The 17,672-nt window shown below is 47.8% G+C and overlaps 1 protein-coding gene across 1 annotated transcript in view; it reads left to right on the forward strand.

The window, feature by feature from the left end:
* The first annotated feature begins 5,508 nt into the window (after positions 1–5,508).
* SPON2 (spondin 2) overlaps positions 5,509–17,672 on the forward strand; it is an 82,239-nt gene continuing 70,075 nt past the window's right edge. The window contains exon 1 of the mRNA XM_016228302.3: positions 5,509–5,622. The gene's annotated coding sequence lies outside the window, so the exon portion shown is untranslated. The remainder of the gene's footprint in view (positions 5,623–17,672) is intronic.

The raw sequence follows: 17,672 nt of genomic DNA on the forward strand, positions 1-17,672 counted from the left end.
TAAGCTGCTGCCCTGATTTTAAATGGCTCGTGGATGGGCAGTGCGGTCCTTTTGCGAGAAGGGACGGATTTCTGCCAACTCGGCAGGCAGAAAAGGCCAGGGCCAGTTGTCTGTCGGCGGAGACCTGCGTCTTCATCCACGCACGACCCAAATTTTGAACTCGAAACGCTCGGGGGGATTTAAGTCTATCTGGTTGAAGTCCCCGACCCGGGAACAAGAGAGATTCCCTCCTCCCAGTGCTCCTCTCTGGTAATTATCATTAATTAGTATTGTGCTATTTGCTAAGCATTTACTAGGTGCCAGCGCTGGGGGAAGCAAGGTGATCGGGTTGTCCCACGTGGGGCTCACGGTTTTAATCCCCATTTTAAAGATGAGGTAACTGAGGCACAGAGAAGTGAAGCGACTTGCCCCAAATCACCCAGCTGGCAAGCGGCAGAGCCGGGATTAATAATAATAATAATAATAATACTGGTATTTGTTAAGCTCTTACTATGTGCAGAGCGCTGTTCTAAGCGCTGGGTTAGATACAGGGTCATCAGGTGGTCCCACGTGAGGCTCCCAGTTAATCCCCATTTTAATAATAATAATAATAATGTTGGTATCTGTTAAGCGCTTACTATGTGCAGAGCACTGTTCTAAGCGCTGGGGTAGACAGAGGGGAATCAGGGTGTCCCACGAGGGGCTCACAGTCTTAATCCCCATTTTAATAATAATAACAATAATGCTGGTATTTGTGGAGCGCTTACTATGTGCAGAGCACCGTTCTAAGCGCTGGGGTAGATACGGGGGAATCGGGTTGTCCCACGTGAGGCTCCCAGTTAATCCCCATTTTACAGATGAGGGAACTGAGGCCCAGAGAAGCTAAGTGACCTGCCCCCAGTCACACAGCTGCCGAGTCGCAGAGCCGGGATTCGAACCCGTGACCTCTGACTCCCAAGCCCTGGCTCTTTCCACTGAGCCACGCCGCTTCTCGTAGCCACACCTAGTAAAGCCTTAACAAATCCCACTATTATTATTATTGTTATTATTAAATCTCACGGGGTCACAGCCATTCTTGTTGGTCTCTGAGATGGGGGGGCGGCGGGTTCTTCCCATCAACTCCAGAGGGCAATCGATCAATCATGTTTGTCGAGCCCTTTCCGTAAGCGGAGCACAGTTCTGAGTGCCGGGAGGGTACGATATAATAGAGTTGGAAGACAGCATGGCCTAGTGGATAGAGCCCGGGCCTGGGAGTCAGAGGACCTGGGTTCTAATCCCGCCACTTATCTGCTTTGTGACTTTGGACAGGTCACTTCTCTCTGCTTCGGTTACCTCATCTTCAGATTGGGGATGAAGACTGTGAGCCCCATGCTGGACAGAAACTATGTCCAACCTGACAATCTTGTAACTACCTCAGGGCTTAGTACGGCGCCTGGCACATAAGCACGTAACAAATGCCATTAAAAAGAAGTCAAAAAAATTGATAAACGCAGAAAGGCAAGTAGCAGAGACGGGATTAGAACCCAGGCCCTCTGTCTCCCGGACCCTTGTTCCTTCCCTTAGACGGCATGGCTCAGTGGAAAGAGCACGGGCTCGGGAGTCAGAGGTCATGGGTTCAAATGCCGGCTCAGCCGCTCGTCGGCTGTGTGACTTTGGGCAAGTCACTGAACTTCTCTGGGCCCCAGTTACCTCGTCTGTAAAATGGGGATTAAGACCGTGAGCCCCCTGTGGGACAACCTGATCACCCCGTAGCCTCTCCAGCGCTTAGAACAGTGCTTTGCCCACAGTAAGCGCTTAACAAATGCCATCGTTACTTAGACCGCTCTCTGGACTTTGGGGGTGCTGTATCAAGGGGACAGCGGCCTGAGAAAAAACATCGCCCTGACCTCGTGGGGGTGGGTGAGCCCTTTCTAACACTCCAGGCCTCGGATTCTTCCTGATACCCACTTAGTTACCTTTCCTCCATCATGGGCTCCTTCACGGGGAGACGAGGGTCTCACGTATCTTGAGGCAGTTGGGCGTTTTCTTTCTTTTTCGGCCCGAGAAGCAGTTTACCGACGAGGGGGCGGAGAGAGTGTCCCCTCTGGGAAAACGGAGAGGCTCCCCGGATGCCCCCCAGCCACCCCCTCCAGATCTACACCAGAACTCCTTAGGCCGGAGGGATTTTCCAGACTCCCCAAAGCCGAGGAGAAACAGGAATCTGCTGAGTTGTTGCCCATCCTGGAACGACTCGGACAGTCGGTGAAGGTCCAAGGAACACCCAGATGATGACAGGAGCTTGGTGCCTGCTAAAATCCTTCTTTCAGGCCCCGCGTTTATTAAACGGTTGGCATCGGGCCCGGCCGGGCCAGAGGCAGGAAGCCCTGACATCTGGGGTAAAGGGAGCTCCCTGCTGCTAACTTGAGCCTCTTTTCATATTGGCCCATCCGCATTCGTGCCTTGGGCCAGAACAGGATCCTTCGCTGGCACCGGTCTGACTGTTGCTCTCATTCTAGTCCAGAAGTCCTGCTCCTCTCTGCAGACCATCTGGCCTAGAGGAGGGAGCCCGGGACTGGTAATGATAATGATAATGGTACTCGTTAAGCGCTTACTATGTGCCGGGCACTGTTCCGTCGGGGTCGATACAAGTTAATCAGGTCGGACGGAGTCCCTGTCCCCCGTGGGGCTCACACGCTTAATCCCAGGTTTAAAATAAGGTAACTGGGGCCCAGAAAACTTAAATGACTTGCCCAGGGTCACCCAGTGGACACGTGGCAAACTCGGGATTAGAACCCAAGTCCTTCTGAGTTCCAGGCCCTTGCTCTATCCACTGAGCCACACTGCTTCTCTGCTTGTTTGTCTGCTGTGTGACCTTGGGCGGGCCACTTCGTTCCTCTTGGCCTCAGTCAATTGTACCTATTGAGCGCTTACTGTGCGCGGAACACTGTACTAAGCACTTGGGAGAGTATAATAGAACAGACACGTTCCCTACCCACCACAGAGGGGGAGGCAGACATTAATATGAATAAAGAAATTACAAGATACCTACATAAGTGCCGTGGGGCCGGAAGGGGGAGGAATAAAGGGAACAGATGAGGGTGACGCGGAAGGGAGAGGGAGGAGAGGGAAGAAGGGCTTGGTGAAGGAAGGCCTCTTGGAGGAGATGGGCTTTCAACGAGGCTTTGAATGAGGGGGAGAGTCGTTGTCTGTCAGATCTGTGGAAGGAGGGTGTTCCAGACCAGAGGCAGGGCACAGACAAGAGGTCGGCGGCAAGACAGACGAGACGGAGGTACGGTGAGACGATTGGCATTAGAAGGGTAAAGTGTGGGGGCTGGGTTGTAGTAGGAGAGTAATAAAGCGTCACAGAGTAAGCGCTCAGTAAATAGAATTGAATGAACGAAGGGAGCCAAGTGATCGTGCGCTTTAAAAGCAACGGTGAGGAACTTCTGTTCGATGTGGAGGTGGAAGGGCAACCGCTGGAGTTTCTTGAGGACAGAGGAACGTTGGAACAATTCCGTAGAGAAACCCTCTGGGCAGCAGAGTGAAATATGGACCGGAGTGGGGAGAGACGGGAGGCTGGGAGGTCAGCAAAGGGGCTGAGGCAGTAATCGAGGTGAAATGTTTCCTCAACCGTAAAAGCCGGGTAAAATATCTACTCTCCCTCCCTGTTAGACCGGGTGGCCCTCTTGGGATAGGGACCGTATCTGATGTCTCCAGTGCTTGGCATAAAGTAAGTACTTAATAACTGGCCTCCAGTGGTTCGGGGATCCCCTTCCCAGTCATCTCAGCAGCTGCACGGCCTTGGCCTCTCTCCACGTCGGCTGGGCGACCGACCAGGAACACCGTGACCTTCACTCCCTGCCCCACAGGGCTCTCGTTCCAACGTGCTCTGGATATGTCAGAACCCACCCTGACTCTCCTTTGCGTCCTGGAGAAGAGTCCATTCCCTCCTGCTTTTCACTCTTTCATTCATTCGATAGTATTTATTGAGCGCTTACTACGTGCAGCGCGCCGTACTAAGCGCTTGGATTGTACAAATCGGCAACAGAGACAGTCCCTGCCCTTTGAGGGGCTTACGGTCTAATCGGGGGAGACCAGCCTGGTGGGGAAAACAGCAGGACGCGAAGGACGAGAACCTCCTCAGAGCCCTGGAAAGGCTGGTGTCGGCTGTCGAGGCCCCCGTGGCCACGGGCGTGCTGCTTTCGACCCTGAACCACAAGGAGCCTAAAGTTCTGCTCTTCTAGCCGCGGCGCCCTGCTGATTTTTGTTTTTATTTTGTGTATTTGTTCTTGTCTTTCACATAATAATGTTGGTGTTTGTTAAGCGCTTACTATGCGCAGAGCACTGTTCTAAGCGCTGGGGTAGATACAGGGGAACCAGGTTGTCCCACGTGGGGGTTTAACACCGTTTTAGCGTTCTATCGTTCCAACGCTCATTAAGTGTTTTTTTGCCAGTCCTCCCCGCCTCCCTCCCACCATCGTTTATATTCTTCGACTGTGAGCCCTTTGATGGCCAGGGACTGTTTCTAATTTTATTTTTTCTCTCCCAGGGCCTAGTACAGTGCTTTGCACACTGCCAGCAGCTGATGCCTCATCTGTAAAATGGGGATTGAGAGTATGAGCCCCACCTGGGACAGGGACTGTGTCCAACCCCATTTGCCTGTATCCACTCCAGCGCTTAGCACAGTGCCTGGCACATGCTCTATCCACTCCACCCCCGACTTGCTCCCTTTGCTCAACGCCCCCTTTCCCCGCCCCACAGCACAGATGTACATATCTGTCATTTTATTTATTTACATTAATGCCTGTTTTTTGGTTTAGATATGCGTATGTAATTTGATTTCGTTCATTCATTCATTCAATAGTATTTATGGAGCCCTTACTGTGTGCAGAGCACTGTACTAAGCGCTTGGGACGAACAAGTCGGCAACAGATAGAGACGGTCCCTGCCGTCTGACGGGCTCACGGTCCGATCGGGGGAGACGGACGGACGAGAACGATGGCGATGAATAGAGTCGAGGGGAAGAACGTCTCGTAAAAACCGATGGCGACTAAATAGAATCGAGGCGATGTACATTTCGTTAACAAAATAAATGGGGTAATGAAACTGATGGGCTGCCTCTTTACTTGTTTTGATGTCTGTCTCCCCGCTCCTAGACTGTAAACCCGACGTGGCAGGGATTATCCCTCTTTATTGCTGAGTTGTACTAAGTGCTTAGCACCGTGCGCTTACTGCACGCAGTAAGCGCTCAATAAATACGACCGAATGAACGAATGAATGGCACATAGTAAGCGCTTAACAAAAACCAACATTATTATTATTCTAAATACGACTGTGACTACTCTGGGCATTACTACTATTACAAGCCCAATTAACAAGGCCAAGGGGAACCCAATTAGCTTTGATTAATGGAGGCTCTTCCAGGAAGTACCTACTACATAACAGACCTCTGCAGGAAGTAAGTCTGGTTTCCCAGTGAATTATTGCAAGGCACTCTCTTTAACTACTAGCCCAGACAAAACACTTCCAGACATCCTCTTTTATACCCACAGGGAAGGAAGTTCCTTGAGGGCAGAAGCTCCGTCTTCTACTCAGAGTGGGAATGGAGGGCCGTGGCTCTGCTAGCCCGGGGGCTTCCCCATCAGGATTGAGACCATCATTCAGGTATTTGTTATTTTGAATTGTTTATTTCTGTCCTCTCATTCTTAACTCTGATAGTTGAAAGCCTGATCTTTCTAAGCTTAGACCTGAAAATAAACACAGGATGTCCTTATCAAAAAATAGTACTCAGCTGGCTCAGGGCAGGCTCATGGTAAGGAAGAGAGAAAACATATTGCCCATGATCTGGAAATACATGATACTAAAACCGGTATTGGGGGCTTGGAAAAAATGAAAACTAAATAAATAATGGAAATTAAAACCTATAGAATCTCATGCTTTCTGCCTAAGCAATGTCCTGGAGAGGAGACAGTCCCCTTTAAAATGTAAGCTTGTTACGGGCAGGGAACCAGTCTGCTGATTTAGTTATTTATATTTATGTCTCTGTCCCTCTCTCGCCTGTAAGCTCACTGTGGGCAGGGACTATGTCTGTTTATCGTTGTATCGTACTCTTCCGAGGGCTTAGTACAGTGTTCTGCACACAGTTATATGACTGATAAATGCTGGATGGTTCTAGCTCAGCGCTCTCCCCAAAGAAGGTGCACCATCGCCCTGTTTGGATCCTGACGCAAACATATAGAACATGTATTTCTACGCTGCTTCTTCACAAGAAGCAGCATGGCCTAGCGGCTAGAGCACGGTCCTGGGAGGCAGAATTTGGGCTCTGCCACTTACCTGGTGGGTGACCCGGGCAAGTCACTTCACTCCTCTGTTACTCAGTTGCCTCATCTGTAAAAATGGTGATTGAGACTGTGAGCCCAGGATTCTCCCTTCCCCTTAGACCGTGAGTCCCATGTGGACGGAGACTGTGTCCGACCCCATTATCTTGTATTTACCCCAGTGATTAGCACAGCGTTTGGCACACAGTGACAAATACCACAAAATGCTGGGCAAAAAGGCACCCGGCTCTGGAACCATCCCAGACGGGAGACACGACGGCTGAAAATCAGACTGTCCGGTATAAAAACAGATGACTGCCCACTGTAGCTTTTTTGAATGGAATTCACCCTAGCGCTCATTTCAGTGTTCTGCACCAGATAAATGTTCAATAAATAGTAGGTCATTCAGTCAGTCAATTGGATCATTGAGCACTTGCTGTATGGAGAGCACTGTACTAAGTGCTTGGGAGAGTACACTGAGAAAGAGCACGGCTTAGTGGAAAGAGCACGGGCTTGGGAGTCAGAGGACTTGGGTTCTAAACCAGGCTCCACCACTTGTCTGCTGTGTGACCTTGGGCAAGCCACTTAACTTCTCTGTGCCTCAGTTCCCTCATCTGTAAAATGGGAATGAAGACTGTGAGCCCCACGTGGGACAACCTGATTTCCTTGTATCTACCCAGCGCTTCGAACGGTGCTTGGCATGTAGTAAGTGCTTAATAAATACCATAATTATTATGATTATTACATTATAACAAGAAACAGACACATTCCCTGCCCACAACAAGCTTCCAGTCTAGAAGGGGAGACAGACATTAATATAAGTAAATGAATTACAGATATAAACGTGAGTGCTGTGGGACTGAGAGGGGGAATGAATAAAGGGAGCAAGTCAGGACGGTGCAGGAGGAAGTGGAAGAAACGGGAAGAGGTCTTAGTTGGGGAAGGCATTTTGGAGGAGATGTGCCTTCAATAAGGTTTTGAAGGCGGGGAGAGTAATTGTCCGTCAGATGTGATGAGGGAGGGCATTCCAGGCCAGAGGTAGGACGTGAGTGAGAGTTTGGCAGCAAGGTAGACAAGAACGAGGTACCGTGGGAAGGTTAGCATTAGAGGAGTGAAGTGTGTAGGCTGGATTGCAGTGGGAGAGTAAGGGGAGGAAGGAAGGGGCAACACGACTGAGCGCTTTAAAGCGGACGATGAGGAGTTTCTACCGATTGTAGCTGTGGTGCTGCTTTCTGATGACCAAACTTGTGTCGGTGTCTTTATCTTCAGAACCACCAGCCCGTGGAGAACTGGGCTTGGAGTCTTCCTGCAAAAGGCAGGGTTGCTGTGATTATCTGAGTCGCAGCAAGGAGTGGAAGGATGGAGATGAAAGGGTACAGGTTGAATGGCAAGGAGGCTTCTCTCATCAGTGAAGAGGGACAAGGCCTTTCTTTTCTTGCTTTCCCTTTTTAGAGTCAAAGTTCCCCGGGTTGCCGTGCCCAGGATTTTTGATCTGGCAAGGAGCTCTGTGATCCAAAAGTCAATCAGTCAAATGTATTGAGTGCTTACTGTGTGCAGAGCCCTGTACTAAGCACGTGGGAGAGTACTATATCACAGACACATTCTCATCCCAAGAGATGACATGAGATCCCAAAGAAGGTTTCAGAAAGCGAAGTTGTATGTCAGGGCAGAATAATAATGATGGCATTTGTTAAGCGCTCACTATACGCCAGGCACTGTATTAAGTGCTGAGGTGGATACAAGCAAATCAGGCTGGACACAGTCCCTGTCCCACATGGAACTCACAGTCTTAATCCCCATTTTACAGATGAGATGACTGGGGCTCAGAGAAGTGAAGTGATTTGCCCAAGGTCACACAGCAGACAAGTGGCAGAGCCGGGATTAGAACACATGACCTTCTGACTCCCATGCTCCTGCTATTTCCAGGACATCCCTCATGCATGGGGCCCCCCCGTTCTGGTCTCATAATCTGCAGCTTAAGAGGTCACTGTTAAATTGGTGCTTAGTTGGTGGAAAAAAAATATAAAAGATTCCATGCCACAAAGGAAACCTAATCAGGTACACCTAAATGAAAGCTCTTCTCTCCAGCTTTGAGCCCCAACTCATTCTCACACTGCATCATTCTTTAGGCCCTTTCAAGAATCTCGCTCTGATAGCAAGGCTAACTACAGAGGCAGGCAGGGATGTTAAATTTAGCCGTAGACAAAACAAAAATTCTCCCATCCATTAGGCAAACCACACAGTGAATCTTAATGTGCTGGGTTAAAATGGATTACATGTTCCCATAAGCAGAATGAGTGTTTTAAGACATAAATTGTGAGCCAACTTGATAAGAGGGAAAAAAAAAAATAAACTGTAAAACAGTATTCCTTGGGGTTTTGCTAAGTTTAAATGTAGTAACCATACACTTTGTTAGGCAGACTTTCAAAGACTTGCCAGGAGAGAGGATTAGCCGAGCCATTTTCTCAGAGACTTTGAAAGAGAATCCTATATTTGGTATTCACGCAGAAGGGGCAGCTTTTTTATTTATTTATTGCTTGATAAAACTTTTTTTCTCCAATAAGTTTCCATTATGGGGACAAAAAAAACCTTTCTCGATCTGGGCAGTTTTCGTTAAATCATCCTGGGAGATCCTCTCTGTGAGTCAGGTGCTGAAAAATGAACTTCATTTAAAGTTACAAGAAATCCATTATTTCTTTCATAAAACATTTATGGGATGTGTCTACATTAACGCCACTTTCTATATGGCACCGGGGAGAACGCAGGGCACGGCATTTACATGGAAATTACACGGGGTTGGAATTTAGTGAGATTCCTGCAGTTGTCTCTCCCTGTTAAGCTGCCGGGCAAGTAAATAGCCTTCTTCCAGACCCCAGGTGATGCTAAAGTTCCCAAGGGGATGAGACAAGGCAAGGTTAGCTGGGCCTGGGAGGGAAGCTAATCTAGGCTAATAACTCCCTTCCAAGTCCTTCCTGGATCCCCCGTTGAGCTCAGTTCTGTCTGGAGAGGATAGCTACAGTCGGAATTGCTGTTCTGACAAGAATTATGATCAGGAGCTACTCTTGACGTGACAGTCTGGCTTCTGATACAATGCCGAAGGCACAGGGGACATCTGGTCCTTGAGCGAGGATCGTAGAACCTGGCTGAAGGGCTTCCGATGGTGGAGCCGGTTGTATGAATCCATCGGTGGTATTTTTTGAGCGCTTACTATGGGCAGAGCACTGTACCAAGTGCTTGGGAGAGTACGCCGCGACAAGGCTGGTGAACACGTTCCCTGCCCTCGAAGAGGGAGGATGTGTCTGTCACCCGCTCTGGATTGTAAACTCATTGTGGGCAGGGATCATGTCCACCAACTCTGTTATATTGTACTCTCCAAAGTGCTTAGTACAGTGCTTTGCACACAGGAAGCACTCAGATATGATCGACCGGTTGCTTGTGAGCGGGGAATCTGCCTACCAACTGTCGTACACTGCCAAGATCTGCACAAAGTGCTCAATGAATGCCGCAGCTTGATTGAATGATTAAAGGAACTTCAAGTCGAGAGGAGGAGACAGACACTAAAGATGAATTATGAATATGCATATGTGCTGTCCGGGCTGAGTTTGGGGGTGAATAGAGGTTACAAATCCAAGTGCATCAAATCCAAGGGTAGGTCAATCAATCAAAAGCTTTTATTGAGCATTGGCACTGTACTGAGCGGTTGGGAGAGTAGGGTAGCATTAATAAAAATCATCCCCACCCTCAAAGAGTTTACATTCCAGAGAGGGAGGTAGACACTAAAATAAATGACAGCTAGGAGAAAGCAACAGAGTTTAAACTATGAGCATATTTGCTATTGGATGGGGGAAATTTTTATGGTATTTGTAAAGCGCATACTATGTGCTTATGGGTTAAAGGGCTTTTTGGTCGTGAAAGATATGAGCAGTGTAATTAGGAATAGCATTTATTGAGCTTCTACTGAATGCAGTGCACCAGATTTTATCCGTTAAGACTGTAAACCCTTAGGGAATACATCTATAAACTCTCTTAAATTTTCTCCCTGACCCAAGCGCGTGGTATAGTTCTCTGAACGCAGTAAGCGCTCAGTACATCTGACGGATTGATTGTACTCAAGGAAGTATAACCAACGCATAAGACAGCCGCTTCCCATGAGGAACTTACACTCTAGTGGGAGAAACAGTTGTAGAAATGTTCACAATTAGTAGAAATCAAATAAATAACATTGAATGTGTGAAAGAATAAAGATATGCCCACAAATACTGAGGATGAGGATGAATAAATGATCATTGTGGTCTTTAAGTGCTTACTATGTGTCAGGCACTGCACTAAGCGCTGGGGTGGACACAAGTACGGGGTGGACACGGTCCCTGTCCCACATGGGGCTCACAGCCTCAATCCCCATTTTACAGATGAGGTAACTGAGGCACAGAGAAGTCACAAGGCTGACACGTGGCAGAGCTGGGATTAGAACCCATGACCTTCTGAATCCCAGGCCCGTGCTCTGTCCACTGCGTCAAGAGGCAGCTGAAGGGTTGAGAACATTCGGGGTCTGATAATCAGATGTGAAAACCTTGCTAGAGGAGGTGGGACTTTCGAAGGGCTTTGAAGGTGAGGAACTTTGAAGACTGAGGTCTGGTGGATTTATGGGGGTTCCAGGTTTGGGGGACAGTGTGAACAAGGGACGCATGAGTGCCTGGATTGAAGAAGGGCACAGACTTTCAGACTTGCTTGCTTACACGGCTTCGACACGCCAGGCCTTTCTGTTTGGGCTGATTGTTTCGTATTCCCAAGTGTGAAAGTAACTTTCATCATTCTAAGGTTCCTCTGGTTCTTTTTATTTATACGGTCCCAGGAAATGGCGCAGGAAATCCTCCCCTGGACGATTCCCCCCCCCCCCCGGGCTGCCATGGGAATGTCGTAGAATGCACAGGTTTCTTTTTCCTTCCCTTTCAGCAGAAGGATGTTGTGGGGGGTTCGATTAACTGGATCTCTTGATCAACTCCAGGCCGCTAGTGAGGGAAGGACAGGTAAAACTGGGGAACCAGGGGAAATCGGATAAATGATCGGATTGGCAAGGAGCCGGTGCGGTGGAAACATTCACAGACACACACAGACGCACACGCGTATACACAAACAAGCACAGAGCCGTGTGATTAATGGTAAGGGGTCTTGGGCAAAGGAGTGGTACGAAGCCAGATTCCTTTCTCTGGTTCTGCTACCGACCCAGTTTCTATCCACGGACCCGGCTTCTGAGGGAGCCTCCGGACCCGGATTTGCGGCCCGTCCGTCAGCCCGGAGCTGCCGGGAGAGGATACGTGGACCCAGAACCGGGGCTGGTGTTGGTCTCGACGAACCAGAGCTAATAATAATAATCATAATAATGATGGTATTTGTGAAGCGCTTACTAGGTGTCAGGCACCATATTAAATGCCGGGGTGGATCCGAGCAAATTGGGTTGGACGCAGTCTCTGCCCCGCGCTGAATTGTACTTTCCAAACGCTTAGTACAGAGTTCTGCACACAGTAAGCGCTCATAAATACGACTGAATGAATGAATGGGGGCTCACAGTCTCATTCCTCATTTTACAGACGAGGTAACTAAGGCTCAGAGAAGTCAAGTGACTTGTCTTAAATCACACAGCAGACCAGTGGCGGAGCCAGGATTAGAACTCATAACTCGTGCTGCATCCACTACGCCACGCTGCTTTTCACCCAGCCCAGTGTCCAGCTCCCCCCGTGAGGCAACCCTAACCACCGGCAGCCACTGCCTCTTCTGGACAGACTCAGGGATTTCTCTGCAGCAGGGAACTCATCGGCTCGAAGGTTCAGCAAGGGACTACGGACCACTTCCGTGCCAGGTCTCTACCAGGGAAATCCACGAGGAGTTTGAAAATACTAGTCTAGTCAGCATACATCTATCAATCAATCGATACTACTTATTGAACACTCAAATGTGTGCGGAGCAGTGTACCAGGTCTTTGGGAGGGTACAAATAGAGTACACGATCCCTGCCATCGAAGAGCTTACAGTCTAGCGGTATATGGCAAGTGCCTAGACCACGACGGTGGATATGTGGGTTGAGAGGAAGGAGGCAGACCCCGGAAATGTTTCGGAATAACAACCGACAGGATTCGGGAATAAGAATGCTTAAAGAGAAGAAGGAGTTATTTTTATGGTATTTGTTAAGTGCTCACTCTGTGTCAAGCGCTATTGTAAGCAGTGGGGTAAATAGAAGATAATCAGGTCAGACGCAGTCCCCATCCCACATGGGGCTCACGGTCTAAGTAGGAGGGAGAGAGAATAGGTTTTGAATCCCCATTTTTTCCGTTGAGGAAACTGAGGCCCAGAGAATTTAAATGACTTGCCCAAGGCCACACAGAAGGCAAGTGGCGGAGCTGGGATGAGAACTCAGGTCCTCCGCCTCCCATTCCCATGCTTTTTATCCACCTGGCCACATCGACGATGTCCACGTTGTGGACTTGGGAGACGGGGAGGAGGTGGTGGGAATGTTAAGAGAGGAAAAGCGTTTGGGAGGAGAGATGAGTTGGATTTTAGTCATACTGATTTTTACGGTGCCAGATTGCTGAGGAGGTGAGAGGTCAGGTCCAGTGAGATAGATCTGGGAGTCATCCATGCACAAGTGGCAGCTGAAGCCGGGGAACAGACGAATTCCGCGGGCGAGTGAGGGTATATTGAAAAGAGAAGGTGACTCAGAACTGAATGTAGTTGTCTCTAAAAGGAATCGTCGTATTCGACAGGAATTTATCTCCTCAAAGAAAATGGCCCAACTCGAATCGCTCCCACATCGTGGTTCAGTGGGGTCAGGAGTGGTTTGAAAGGTTTGGTTCCTTCACAGGTAAATGGCAATCCGGAAGAGAGGCCGGCATTGGTCGGTGAGATCTGGCAAGCCGGAATGGAGGGTGGGATTAATTCCATTCATTTAATCATATTTACTGAGCGCTTACTGTATGCAGACCACTGCACTGAGCGCTTGGAAGTGGACACTAGCACATAAACAGACAATTCTCGGATTGGTTGGAAGGATCCGGCGAGCTGAAACAGACACAGCAATCAGTTGGGAGGTTCCGGCGAGCTGGAAAGGAGGGTGGGATTGGTTAGAAGGATCCGGCAAGTTGGAACAGAGGCAGGGATTGCTTGGAAGGATCTGGCAAGCTGGAGCAGGGGCAGGGATGGGTTGGAAGAATCTGGCAAACTGGAATGGAGGCAGGGATTGGGTGGCGGGATCTCCGCTCGCGTTTCAATCCCGCCTCTGTTCCTTTCCCAGAGGTGCAGCAGTAGGGAAATTACTTTGCCTCTCCCCCTCTCTGAAATGTCATCTCTCACAGAATGAGGGCAGTAATAATTGACCCGCTTTACAGGTGTGAGGAGTGGGGAGAACAGAGGGCGATGGCAGTCAGACTATTAATCTCTCTGGTCAATAACTGACAGCAAATGTTTGAGCCAGAGGGCATGCGTGCTATTATAAACCTGGAAAATATTACAGAAAAACTAATTACCTTTCTCCGTGTTTTTTTGTGTTTAAAGTTAAAAGCCTAATACCAGTTGCCATGGATACGGGATTTAGTTTATTATCCTGGTCTTTGCCTTGTCTTGAAAGGGCCGGAAGCAGCTCACATTGTAGAAGTGCCTCATACTTCAAGTCACTCTTATTTTGCGACATGAAGTATTTTTAAGTGTTGATCCACTGAAGGGGTTTTTAAAGGTTTTTTTTTTTTTCTCTTTTACTGAGCTCCTCATTTGAAGTGGGAGGAGACGGCTCAGCTTAATAAACCAGACTCTCCCCGAGAAAGTATCGAACTGGGAAGGGGTTTTGGAATGTTACCTTTGCTTTTTCAAGCCAACAGGGGACCATTAAGTCAATAGTCACTCAGACCGCGATACTTCTTTGAGTTCCTCTTAGGTGGTATGGGGAGTTACAGAAGGAGACTAAGCAGGGGTGAGAATACCTTATTTTTTCTTACTGGAAGAGGCAGATGGGTGAAATTACTAAGGCGGAGGCAGATAATAATAATACCTGTGGTATTTAAGTGCTTATTGTGTGCTGGGGTGGGTACAAGCCAATTGGGTTGGACACAGTCCCTGTCCCACGTGGGGCTGACAGTTTCAATCCCTCTTTTACAGATGAGGGAACTGAGGGCCAGAGAAGCGAAGTGACTTGTCCAAGTTCACACGGCAGACAAGTGGCGGGGGCGGGATTAGAACACATAACCTTCTGATTCCCAGGCCTGACTCTATCCACTATTCATTCGGTCGGATTTATTGAGCGCTTACCGTGTGCAGAGAACAGTACTAAGCGCTCATTCAATCGGATTTATTGAGCGCTTACCGTGTGCAGAGCACTGTACTAAGCGCTTGGAAAGTTCTCCATGCTGCATCCCTAGTTGAACACGCTACACCTGAAAAGCAACCCACTGTTCAATTACTGGTCATCATTCCCATTTTACAGGTGAAAGTACTAAGGTGCAGTGTGACTAACTGCAAAGGACAACATTAAATACCTCGTATTTATGTGGCACCTGTGTTTACTAAGTTCACATAGACATTATATCATTTGATCTTCAGATTTATCATCTTTTGAAGATGAGGAGTCTAAGAACAAGTTCTAAGAAAAAAAATGCGGTAATCCGTCCATGGTCTCAAAAGTCAGTGGAAGATTTAGGGACGCGGATTCGATTCAGTCGTATTTACTGAGCACTTACTGTGGGCAAAGAACTGTACTAAGCACTTGGGAAAATACAATATAACAGACGGACAGAATCTCCTGCCCACAGTGAGCTCAGAGTCTAGAGGACGCCGGTCTTTAGATCTTTCAACCACTAATAATCACTATGGATTTTTCTGTCCTTAGCCCTCTCTCTGATCCTTGGTCTTTAGCCTGGATTTCCTCTCTCCTCTTCTCCTGAAATAGTTTTTCCATTACCTATTTTTTCCACAATGAGTTTTGGTTAGAATAATCTTGGGAAATAAGGAAACATGCTTCTCATGATGCACATCTGTGGATAGGGACAGATGGCGATGCAGTGTCTGAAGAAACTGCTGTGCAAAGCACTTAACAAATACTATAATTATTACCTATGGAAATCAGCCCTTTCTGTAACCACCTATTACTGGTTAAGGCATCAGTGTTATAATTTGAGGAGCTCGGTTCAAGAATATAGGCCACGTGTTAAAGGAGCACTCACTTTACAAGCTAATTTGTGGACTATTCCACATCATTTTCAGAGCTCTCTTAACCATCGATCAATCGTCTTCTTCAGCTCTTACCGTGTGCAGAGCACTGTACTAAGCACTTAGGAGAGTACAGTTACGGAAGAGTTGGAAGACATGCTCCCTCTCCACAAGGACCTTGCAGTCTGGATGGGGAGACAGATGTTAAAGTACGGACGGGTTTGTAAGTGCCGTGGGGTTGAGGGTGGAGTGGATGTCAAGTGTTTAAAAGGATACAAATCTAAGTGCAAGAGTGAAGCAGGAGGGAGAAGGGGTAAGGGAAGAGAGGACTTAGTCCAGGCCCATGCTCTCTCCCTTAGGCTCTCTCCTTCTGGAAGCTCCCCCGTGTCTAGCATGTAGATCTGCACACGGTGAATACTCGTCACTATAAATGGTTAATCGACTGACTTTGGCTGTTTCAGACTGTCGATGGTATAACTTAATCTAGGGATCATTTACTCCCAAACCATTCGATTTCGGGAAGAGAAGGTTGTAACTTCAAACGTATTTGGGGAAGAAGCAGCATGGCCTAATGGAAAGAGCATGGGCCTTGGAATCAGAAGACCTGAATTTTAATCCCAGCTCCACCACATGTCTGCTGTGTGACTTTGGGCAGATGTCTTCACTTCTCTGGGCCTCAGTTACCTCATCTGTAAAATGGGGATGTGGGTCTGTGGGTCCAACCTGATCTACCTCAGTGCATAGTACATTAAAAAAACGAAACAAACCCCATTTGACTCTGGCCAAGTGGCCTTTCTCCCATCTCTACTTTGAAAGAAAACCCAACTGCCAATGAGGCTGTTAAAACACACTTGCCACAACTTTGGCCCGCAGGAGGAAAGTTGTGATTTTTGGCAACGTTGAGGGGTCGTAGGAAGTGGGGTTGGAAGAGACATCCTGTGACATCATGATGTCCAGATTTCTGCCAGACTGGGAGCTTTTCGATTGGCTAACTCAGCAGCCCTGGTGGGGCGAGCTACCATACACGCATGATGGCTCAGAATGTAGTCGCTTTGGAAATAGCCGGAATTTTTGATGTGCTCCCAGAGGATGAATGTTTGGATTATCCCAAACAGTCCTTTTTAATTTCCCTCCCCAGCTTAAAAAAAAAGCGGGCCCATTGTGTAACCGAGAGGTCCTTGTGAGGAAACATCATTAAAACATTACTTCCAAAATAATCAAGCTTTGGAAACTCCTAAATCATTTCAGGGGTGCCTCTTGGGAAGTTTTTTTCAGATATTTCCCGCTCTTCAGGTTCTCCCAGAGAGTTGAGACATCTTTTATTCATGTCTCTCCTAGCCAAAGTTTCAACTATTTGATTCCTCTTCTGGTTCTTACTGATTTTTCACGATTCCCTAGTTCTTGTTTTCATTATTTTCAGGCTTCCTTAATGACTGTGGTATTTGTTAAGGTCTCACAGTGTGTCAAGCACTGTTCTAAGCACTGGATTAGATAAGAGGTAAACATATTGGACTCAATTCCTGTCCCACAAGGGGCTCGCAGTCTCATAAAGAAGAAGTTTGGCTTGGTAGGTAGAGCACGCACCTGGGAGTCAGAAGGACCTGGGCTCGAATCCTGGATCCTCCACTTGTCTTTTGGGTGACCTTGGACAAGTTACTTCACTTCTCTGTGCCTCAGTTCCCTCATCTGTAAAATGGGGATTAAGACTGTGAGCCCCATATGGGATAGGGACTGTGTCCAACCTTATTTGCTTATATCTACCCCAACGCCTAGCGCAGTGTCAGGCGTGGAGTAAATGCTTAACAAATACTACAGATATTATTATTATTACTATTGTGAATAAATAGAAGGAAGTGATTTGATGTGAAATGATACCGTGTCTGAGGGAGAACAGAACTTGGTCCAACCCGGGCACTCAGCTTTACCCTTTGTACGCATGAGAACCAGGAACGAATTCAAGCGTAAAATGTGACCCTTCAGCTTCCCAGTTACATCTTTCGTGATTCCATTCCTTTTTCTTCTCTCTCTTTTCTATCTCCCACTCTAGCTCCAGACTTATAGAAGACTTTTCTATCACAGTCTGGATTATTGGAGAGGAACAGGAAGAAAACTAGCTATATACTGTGTAAAAATGTGGCTGATGAACATTTAAATATCCAGTTCCAATTGCTTATACTAGATGGTTCAAGAATGTGACTGGCAATCCTAT

This window comes from Ornithorhynchus anatinus, chromosome 18 (genome assembly GCF_004115215.2).
Source record: "Ornithorhynchus anatinus isolate Pmale09 chromosome 18, mOrnAna1.pri.v4, whole genome shotgun sequence".
Taxonomy (NCBI): Eukaryota; Metazoa; Chordata; class Mammalia; order Monotremata; family Ornithorhynchidae; genus Ornithorhynchus; species Ornithorhynchus anatinus.